Source organism: Mirounga leonina, unplaced genomic scaffold, assembly GCF_011800145.1.
Source record: "Mirounga leonina isolate KUSES-001 unplaced genomic scaffold, KU_Mleo_1.0 Mir_169, whole genome shotgun sequence".
Classification (NCBI taxonomy): Eukaryota; Metazoa; Chordata; class Mammalia; order Carnivora; family Phocidae; genus Mirounga; species Mirounga leonina.
The window spans coordinates 18,933,985-18,944,885 of NW_023270431.1; the positions used below are offsets into that span (position 1 = coordinate 18,933,985).

Below are 10,901 nucleotides of genomic sequence, written 5' to 3' on the forward strand. Positions count from 1 at the left end.
ACTCTGTTTAAATAAAGCATGTGTCCCTGGGTTTTGCACAGAGTAGGACATTAATATACTTGTTAAATGAATGGATAACAAATTTAGAGTAGATAGACTTGTCTTCATCCTAAGTTCTTGTGATCATCAAATTATTAATGAGCATGGTAAGGACAGGCTCCTTTTATTTTGTGCTCTTGTTGTTTTTAATCTATCCTCAAGGATAAAAGTGAAAAATAAATCTCAAAATTACTGTATCTTTGTAACTTGAATGAGGTTTTGTATTTCCAGATACACATATTTTAAAACTTTTTGAATTTATAATCTTTTTTTTTATTTGAGAGAGAGAGAGAACATGAGTGGGGGGACAGGCAGAGGAAGAGGGAAAGACTCTCAAGCAGACTCCCCACTGAGCATGGAGCCCAATGCAGGGCTCGATCTCATGACCCTGAGATCATGACCTGAGCCAAGATCAAGAGTCAGACATTCAACCGACTGAGCCACCCAGGCGCCCCTGAACTTATATTCTTATAAGTTATAGGAAGAATTAGCCTGTGTAAATCCACCATTTAAAAATTACTCATGCCCTCCTAGATAATTCTGAGCAAGTAATTTTCAAGATTTTGTAGATATAAGTATCTTTGATAGATATTTATAATGAGGCAAACACTATATATGCCATAGTAACACTGTTAGACTAAATATGACAACATATATTCCTCGTGAGGCATTTAACATGAATATATCTAGGAGGCTTACAAGTAATTTTGGAAAATTAACTTATATTTGCATTGTATTCATTCAAAGATACAACACTTTAGCAATTAAATACTTAAAATAATTACTTTTCCTGCAATATAAGGAATAGTTCTGAGCTCTTTAAAAATTTCTACTTTTTAATTTATTGAATAATCTCACTGGGCACCTTGTTTCCAGCACAAATATACCATTGAATACATTCCCCGCACCCCCCGCCCCCGGAATTGACAGCTACCTGAAATAGCAGGTGTGCTTGATCATCTCATAATTATGTAACTTAAATCAATTTTCTTTCCCTTACAAAAGTTATCTATGTTTTCTGTCTGGCTTCCTGACTTTATTACATATGGACTTGTGAATATTGTAGTGAAAAATAAGAAAAGATATCCCCATATACATGACACATCCCTCTAACCCCAGGCCTATTATTTTGATTTGAGGATAGAAACAATTTGTTGAGTCATTGAACAATAAAGCCCGCGGTGGAGTTGACTGGCTTCAGCACTGTGTGTTTGGGGCTCAGTTTCCTCAGACCCTGCTCCTCTCACTGCATCTGAACCCTGCTTCTGCTGTGTGGGCTCATTCGAACCAACATGGATGCCAAGTCTCTGTTAACTTTCTGTCACTACCTCTCTACCCTCCAGGCCAGTGACAAAACTTTCTCTTTTTTTTTCCCTTTATGTGCCATGCAGACTGTTTTAGGTATTGGCTGTGTATAATTGCTATCTGTCAATATATAGATGGTCTTTGTCTTTATTTTTTCTAACAGCACTGTTACTAAGGTGGGATGTGATCCAGTAGCAGATTGTTACATTCTCTATGTTTTTGTCATCACAGGTTGATATATAGCGGGACTGTCATCTTCACAGTTGCCCTGGAGAAACAGCCACAGGAAGTTCTGTGGTCTGTGGGGATAAATATTTTGTGAATATTAAACCATGCAATTTAAATATCCCATTTTAGGGACACCTAAATGGTGTCCCTGAATGGACTTAACCCTCAGTCGGTTAAGCATCTGCCTTTGGCTCAGGTCATGCTCACAGGGTCCTGGGATTGAGGCTCACATCTGGTTCCTTGATCAATGGGGAGTCTGCTTCTCTCTCTCCCTTTGCCTGCTGTTCCCTCTGCCTGCCTCTCCCCCTGCTCGTGCTCTCTCTGGCGCTTTCTCTGTCTCTCTGACAAATAAATAAAATCTTTAAAATAAATAAATATCCCATTTTATGTTTGTTTTCATGATATTTAAAGTTGGAAAAAGCTAGTACTTGACTTTTAAGAGAGCTGGGAGAGACGGAAAGACTTTCAGGACAGGCAAGCCCTGTTCCATTTAAGAGACCAGATCACAAGTTCCAACAGCCCTCGGCTTTTGCTGCAAAAGCTGAAAAAATGAAGAGTCCATAAGAATGTGAAGATATTAGTAGAATAGAAGTCGTAGGGACCTTCCTTCCACTTCCAACATCTCACATGCTACCTCCCCACCCCCATATTTTCATATACCATTTCAGAGACAAAGACAAAAAAGATTTAATTTCTTTTCTGCCAGGTAGGATGTCGTGGATATTGCTATACCTATTCCATGGATTGCTCAACAATTCATTGGCTAGAATTGTAGACCTAGGTCATCTCTAGGCTGAGGACATGACCTCATGACAGAAAGAATGGGAGGTAGCAAGACAAGGGACAAGCAATTAAATCCCCTTCTTGGACTCTGAATTTTTGAGACTCACTTTTTCATGAGAACAGCCCAATTCCAACAGTGATAACTCAGTTCAGAGAGGTAGCCTGGGACATATTTGTGAAGACCAGATGTGGGAGGACATGACCAGAGTCTTTAGTCAAGTCTGAAAGAGAACCTGAAGATCGTCAGGCAGAAAGCAAAGTCAGTGTGGGAAATCCTGTGAAATTAGCAAGTGAATTTATACTAATCTTTCAACAATCAGCTCATCCAGTACCTGTTTTCACTCAAGCCAGACAGGTAAGGTAAAGATGGCGCTACAACTTGGGGGTAGGAATGAGCATGTGGGAGAGAAGAACTCACAGAGAAATTGAGGTTGGATGACATTCTACACTTTCTGACACCTTATCAGAGACAACTGCCAAATCTCCAGATATTTCACACCCACCCTATATTTATGCCTACACAAGGGTAGCCTTGCTGGTCATGTAGTGAGATCCCTGGAATAGAGACAGGCTAAATACTGGGGCTGGGGGCAGCTTCTGAACATCCAATATCCGGTTTTACTTAGCCAAACATTGATAGTCTGTAACACAGTCAGAAAATCAGATTAAGGACAGATGTCTTTTTGCAATGGGTAGATCCCTCAAAACGAGTAAGTCTTTTGAGTGGACTAAAGTTTAAGAAGAGAATGTAATGGGTTAAGAGAACAGAAGGAATATTTATTTTCAGGACGTTTTGTAGAACACAGGCTGGTTTGTTTGCATTGACAATATTATGTTGATAAAGACTGGATAACTTTGTAAAGTTCGTGTTTTCCACAAGATGACAGATAATTCTTACAAAAATTGCATATTTCTGTGTGTAATTATAACATGTGGCAAAATACTAAAAAAATTCTTGGTTCCCAAAGAACAGCTGCAGCTGGATTTAATGGAGAGACCAGAGTATCAACTGGAGATCCTAGCTTTTTCTTGGAATACAGGCTAGATGGGAATTGGGTTTGACTCCCTTGGGAAGATGCTGAAAGTATTGTCTACATGGGAAGGAGAGTAAAACTGGTAAATGAGAATCAGAAACTGTAGTAGAATAAGGAGAAGAAACTGTTAGGTGACCACCAAATCTATTTTCTTTTCATCCTAGACACACACCTTCCCTTTTCCATTGACTATAGTGATATGATTGAGTTTAGGCTTGAAAGTGATGTATATCACTTACATTTCTGGCTCATAAGCACCTCACATTTGGAATCCCCTATGAACTTTACCCTTCCAGCTTGATCCAAATGAGAACACAAACCCTGAAGGAAATCATGTGTGGAAAATGCTTGAGTGGCAAGTTGGAAAGAGTTTGGGACTCTGAATCATCAAATGGAATGAACAGTTGTTCAATTAAGAACATGTGCTTCATACTTATCATAAAGGAGAACTAACCTTCTGTTCTGTTGATCTACTAAAATATTGGCTATTATTTGTAAATTCAATTAGTGTTACTGTAAATAATATATACATGTAATGCAAAAAAAAACCCTCTTCAACTGTATACAGTTAATTATTGGGTCTACTTCTCAGTGTAGGGAAATGGATATTTAGGCTTACCAATTTTAGTTGTTACTCTGTGTGGAATGAGAAGTTATTTATACATGCCGAGTGGGGAGAGTGTGTATGGGATGATGGTGAAATGGTGTACGTTTTATAAGAATCAGTCTGGCATCAGCGTAGAAAATGGAGTGGATGACTGTGTTAGCAGATGCAGATAGTGTCATTAGGAAGTTATTTAATAAGCCCAGGCAACAGATGAATGTATTATGGATTTTAAGATTAGCTGTACAGAGCAAGATGGTGGAGGAGTAGGAGACCTGGATTTCGTCTCCTCTCAGGAATTCAGCTGGATAGGGATCAAACCATTCTGAACACCTACAAACTCAACAGGAGATTGAAGAAAGGAATAGCAACAACTCTCTGAACAGAAAAGCGACCACTTTCTGGAAGGTAGGACATGCGGAGAAGTGAATCTGAGGCGATATTCGGGAGGATAGATGGGGGAGGGGCCTCCGTCGGCCGCTTCTGGCAAGTGATAGAGCCGCGGAGCACAAAATCGGAACTTTTAAAAGTCTGCTCCGCTGAGGGACGTCACTCTGGTGGCTAAGCGGGGGGTGGAACCCTCCGGGACAGTGTGGTCTCAGGACCCTCGGGGTCACAGAAAGACCGGGGGCGCCTGAGTGTGGCAGAGCTCCCAGGTAACGGAGCAGGGAAGCCGGCTGCAGAGGCGGAGCCCAGGCGCGGGCTCTCAGCTCGGGGTTGCCATAAACCGTGATCCGCGGCACAGTCGGGCCCCTGCTCCTCCAGCAGGGACCCAATAAGCGGCAGATCCGGGGAGACTCACCTTCCTCCACCAAGAGGAGCCATGCGGGAGTGCACCGCAGGGATCTGCTGGGTTTGGAGACTCCACCGGGGGTCGGGTGCCAGAGATAGAAACGCGCGGTCACAGGCCGGGCGAGCACGGAGTGTAGCCGGAGACCGGGGAGACGGGAGTGACTGAGGGCTTTTCACTGGGGGCTCACTGAGGAGCGGGGCCCCGAGTTCTCGGCTCCTCCGGGGCAGAGACTGGGAGGCCGCCATTTTTACTCTCTGCCTCCAAAGCTGTACGGAAAGCTCGCAGGGAACAAAAGCCCCGGAGAGCAAACCCCGAGCAGATTACTTAGCCAGGAGGGGGCAAGGGCGGGGCACTTCCGCCTCCGGCAGAGACATTTGGGAACCACGGCAACAGGCCCCTCCCCCAGAAGATCAGCGAGAACAGCCAGCCAAGACCAAGTTTACCGATCAATGAGAACGGCAGAACTCCAGCGCTAGGGGAATACTGCACATAGAATTCATGGCTTTTTAACCATGATTCTTTAGTTTTTCAAAGTTAATTTTATTTTAACTGTCTTTTTGTCTTTTTATTTCTTTTTGAATTTTTCTTTTTCCCTTTTTCAACCAACATCTTATTAATCCCTTTTTTTAAAAAAAACATTTTTATTTTTCATTTTTAGAGTCATATTCTATCCCTTCATAGTAGTTACCCATATTTTTGGCTTATATATACAAGTTGTTCTCTCTTTAAAATTTTGAGATAGTTTCTTCTAACAGATTAAAATATACCCTAAATCGCTAATATATGGTGTTTTCTATTCCCCTGCCTGATCACATCCTCTCCCTTTTTTTTCTTTTTCTTTTTTCTTTTTTTAAATCCTCTTCTTTCTTTTTTCAAACAACTTCTTATCAATTCCTTTTATAAAATTTTTTATAATTTCCATCTTTCCAGTCATATTCCATCCCTTCATCATATCAACCCTTATTTTTGTACATATATAAGTTTTTCTTTCTTTAAAATTTTGGGAGGCACTTTCTTCTAAAAGACCAAAATACACCCCAAATCTAGTGTGTGGCACTGATCTATATACCAGCCTGATCATATTTGATCACATTCTGGTTTTTTGTTGTTGTTGTTGTTTTGTTTTGTTTGTTTTTGTTTTTATCTTTATCTTTTTCTTTTTCTTTTTTCTCTCTTTCCCTTTCTTATCCCACTGCTTCAGGTCTTTTCTGATTTCTTTAGAGTATATTTTCTGAGGACGTGGTTACTCTGCTAGCATTTTGTTCTCTCATTAATCTATTCTCCTCTGCACAAAATGACAAGACGGAAAAAATCACCTCAACAAAAAGAACAAGAGGTAGTACCGACTGCCAGGGACCTACTCAATACGGACATTAGTACGATGTCAGATCTAGAGTTCAGAATCATCACTTTAAAGATACTAGCTGGGCTTGAAAAAAATATGGAAGTTATTAGAGAAACCCTTTCTGGAGAAGTAAAAGAACTAAAATCCAACCAAGTAGAAATCAAAAAGGCTATTAATGAGGTGCAATCAAAAATGGGGCGCTAAGTGCTAGAATAAATGAGGCAGAAGAGAGAATCAGTAATATAGAAGATGAAATGATGGAAAATAAAGAAGCTGAGAAAAAGAGAGATAAACAACTACTGGATCACGAGGGCAGAATTTGAGAGATAAGCGATACCATAAGACGAAACAACATTAGAATAATTGGGATCCCAGAAGAAGAAGAAAGAGAGAGAGGGGCAGAAGGTATAATGGAGCAAACTATAGCAGAGAACTTCCCTAACTTGGGGAAAGAAACAAGCATGAAAATCCAGGAAGCACAGAGAACCCCTCTCAAAATCAATAAAAATACGTCAACACCCCGACATCTAATAGTAAAACTTACAAGTCTCAGAGACAAAGAGAAAATCCTGAAAGCAGCTCGGGAGAAGAGATATGTAACCTACAAGGGTAGAAACATTAGATTGGCAACAGACCTATCCACAGAGACCTGGCAGGCCAGAAAGGACTGGCAGGATATATTCAGAGCACTAAATGAGAAAAATATGCAGCCAAGAATACTATATCCAGCTAGGCTGTCATTGAAAATTGAAGGAGAGATAAAAAGCTTCCAGGACAAACAAAAACTAAAGGAATTTGCAAACACAAAACCAGCCCTACAGGAAATCTTGAAAGGGGTCCTCTAAGCAAAGAGAGACCCTAAAAGCAACATAGACCAGAAAGGACCACAGACAATATATGGTAACAGTCACCTTACAGGCAATACAATGGCACTAAATTCATATCTTTTAATAGTTACCCTGAATGTAAATGGGCTAAATGCCCCAATCAAAAGACACAGGCTAACAGACTGGATTAAAAAACAAGACCCATCGATATGCTGTCTGCAAGAGACTCATTTTAGAACCAAAGACACACCGAGATTGAAAGTGAGGGGGTGGAAAACCATTTACCATGCTAATGGACACCAAAAGAAAGCTGGGATGGCAATCCTTATATCAGACAAATTAGATTTTAAACCAAAGACTGTAATAAGAGATGAGGAAGGACAGTATATCCTACTTAAAGGATCTATCCAACAAGAAGATCTAACAATTGTAAATATCTATGCCCCTAACATGGGAGCAGCCAATTATATAAGGCAATTAATAACAAAAGCAAAGAAACACATCAACAACAATACAATAATAGTGGGGGGCTTTAACATCCCCCTCACTGAAATGGACAGATCGTCTAAGCAAAAGATCAACAAGGAAATAAAGACTTTAAATGACACACTGGACCAAATGGACTTCACAGACATATTCAGAACATTCCACCCCAAAGCAACGGACTACACATTCTTCTCTAGTGCCCATGGAACATTCTCCAGAATAGATCACATCCTGGGTCAGAAACCAGGTCTCAGTGGTACCAAAATATTGGGATCCTTCCCTGCATATTTTCAGACCACAGTGCTTTGAAACTAGAACTCAATCACAAGAGGAAAGTTGGAAAGAACTCAAATACATGGAGGCTAAAGAGCATCCTACTGAAGAATGAATGGGTCAACCAGGAAATTAAAGAAGAATTAAAAAAATACATGGAAACCAATGAAAATGAAAACACAACTGTTCAAAATCTTTGGGATGCAGCAAAGGCAGTCCTAAGAGGAAAGTATATAGCAATACAAGCCTTTCTCAAGAAACAAGAAAGGTCTCAAGTACACAACCTAACCCTACACCTAAAGGAGCTGGAGAAAGAACAGCAAATAAAGCCTAAACCCAGCAGGAGAAGAGAAATAATAAAGATCAGAGCAGAAATCAATGAAATAGAAACTAAAAGAACAGTAGAACAGATCAATGAAACTAGGAGCTGGTTCTTTGAAAGAATTAACAAGATCGATAAACCCCTGGCCAGACTTATCAAAAAGAGAAGAGAAATGACCCAAATCAACAAAATCATGAATGAAAGAGGAGAGATCACAACCAACACCAAAGAAATACAAACAATTATAAGAACATATTATGAGCAACTATATGCCCTCAAATTAGATAACCTGGAAGAAATGGATGCATTCCTAGAGATGTATCAACTACCAAAACTGAACCAGGATGAAATAGAAAACCTGAACAGACCTATAACCACTAAGGAAATTGAAGCAGTCATCAAAAATCTCCCAAAAAACAAAAGCCCAGGGCCAGATGGCTTCCCAGGGGAATTCTACCAAACATTTCAAGAAGAATTAATACCTATTCTTCTGAAACTGTTCCAAAAAATAGAAACGGAAGGAAAACTTCCAAACTCATTTTATGAGGCCAGCATTACCTTGATCCCAAAACCAGACAAAGACCCCATCAAAAAGGAGAATTACAGACCAATATCCCTGATGAACATGGATGCAAAAATTCTCACCAAAATATTAGCCAATAGGATCCAACAGTACATTAAAAGGATTATTCACCATGACCAAGTGGGATTTATCCCTGGGCTGCAAGGTTGGTTCAACATCCACAAATCAATCAATGTGATACAATACATTAACAAAAGAAAGAACAAGAATCATATGATCCTCTCAATAGATGCAGAAAAATCATTTGACAAAGTACAGCATCCTTTCTTGATCAAAACTCTTCAGAGTATAGGCATAGAGGGTACATACCTCAATATCATAAAAGCCATCTATGAAAAACCTACAGCGAATATCATTCTCAATGGGGAAAAACTGAGAGCTTTCCCCCTAAGGTCAGGAACGCGGCAGGGATGTCCACTATCACCACTGCTGTTCAACATAGTATTGGAAGTCCTAGCCACAGCAATCAGACAACAAAAAGAAATCAAAGGCATCCAAATCGGCAAAGAAGAAGTCAAACTCTCACTCTTTGCAGATGATATGATACTTTATGTGGAAAACCCAAAAGACTCCACCCCAACACTGCTAGAACTCATACAGGAATTCAGTAAAGAGGCACGATATAAAATCAATGCACAGAAATCAGTGGCATTCCTATACACCAACAACAAGACAGAAGAAAGAGAAATTAAGGAGTCGATCCCATTTACAATTGCACCCAAAACCATAAGATATCTAGGAATAAATCTAACCAAAGAGACAAAGGATCTGTACTCAGAAAACTATAAAATACTCATGAAAGAAATTGAGGAAGACACAAAGAAATGGAAAAACGTTCCATGCTCATGGATTGGAAGAACAAATATCGTGAAGATGTCAATGCTACCTAGAGCAATCTACACATTCAATGCAATCCCCATCAAAATACCATCCACTTTTTTCAAATAAATGGAACAAATAATCCTAAAATTTGTATGGAACCAGAAAAGACCCCGCATAGCCAGAGGAATGTTGAAAAAGAAAAGCAAAGCCGGCGGCATCACAATTCCGGACTTCCAGCTCTATTACAAAGCTGTCATCATCAAGACAGCATGGTACTGGCACAAAAACAGACACATAGATCAATGGAACAGAATAGAGAGCCCAGAAATGGACCCTCAACTCTATGGTCAACTCATCTTTGACAAAGCAGGAAAGAATGTCCAATGGAAAAAAGACAGTCTCTTCAACAAATGGTGTTGGGAAAATTGGATAGCCACATGCAGAAGAATGAAACTGGACCATTTCCTTACACCACACACAAAAATAGACTCCAAATGGTTGAAAGACCTCAATGTGAGACAGGAGTCCATCAACATCCTAAAGGAGAACACAGGCAGCAACCTCTTTGACCTCAGCCGAAGCAACTTCTTCCTAGAAACATCGCCAAAGGCAAGGGAAGCAAGGGCAAAAATGAACTATTGGGACTTCATCAAGATAAAAAGCTTTTGCAAAGCCAAGGAAACAGTCCACAAAACCAAAAGACAACCGACAGAATGGGAGAAGATATTTGCAAATGACATATCAGATAAAGGGCTAGTATCCAAAATCTATAAAGAACTCATCAAACTCAACACCCAAAGAACAAAGAATCCAATCAAGAAATGGGCAGAAGACATGAACAGACATTTTTCGAAAGAAGACATCCAAATGGCCAACAGACACATGAAAAAGTGCTCACTGTTGCTCGGCATCAGGGAAATCCAAATCAAAACCTCAGTGAGATACCACCTCACACCAGTCAGAATGGCTAAAATTAACAAGTCAGGAAACGACAGATGTTGGGAGGGATGTGGAGAAAGGGGAACCCTCCTACACTGTTGGTGGGAATGCAAGCAGGTGCAGCCACTCTGGAAAACTGTATGGAGGTTCATCAAAAAGTTGAAAATAGAGCTACCATATGATCCAGCGATTGCACTACTGGGTGTTTACCCCAAAGATACAAAAGTAGGGATCCGAAGGGGTACGTGCACCCTGATATTTATAGCAGCAATGTCCACAATAGCCAAACTGTGGAAAGAGCCAAGATGTCCATCGACAGATGAATGGATAAAGAAGATGTGGTATATATATACAATGGAATATTATGCAGCCATCAAAAGGAATGAGATCTTGCCATTTGAAATGACGTGGATGGAACTGGAGGGTATTATGTTGAGTGAAATAAGTCAAACAGAGAAAAACATGTATCATATGATCTCACTGATAGGAGGAATTCTTAATCGCAGGAAACAAACTGA

At 40.1% G+C, this 10,901-nt stretch overlaps 1 pseudogene; it reads left to right on the forward strand.

The window, feature by feature from the left end:
- Nucleotides 1-4,382, forward strand: part of LOC118017311 — a 5,101-nt pseudogene extending 719 nt beyond the window's left edge.
- Nucleotides 4,383-10,901: the final 6,519 nt, after the last annotated feature.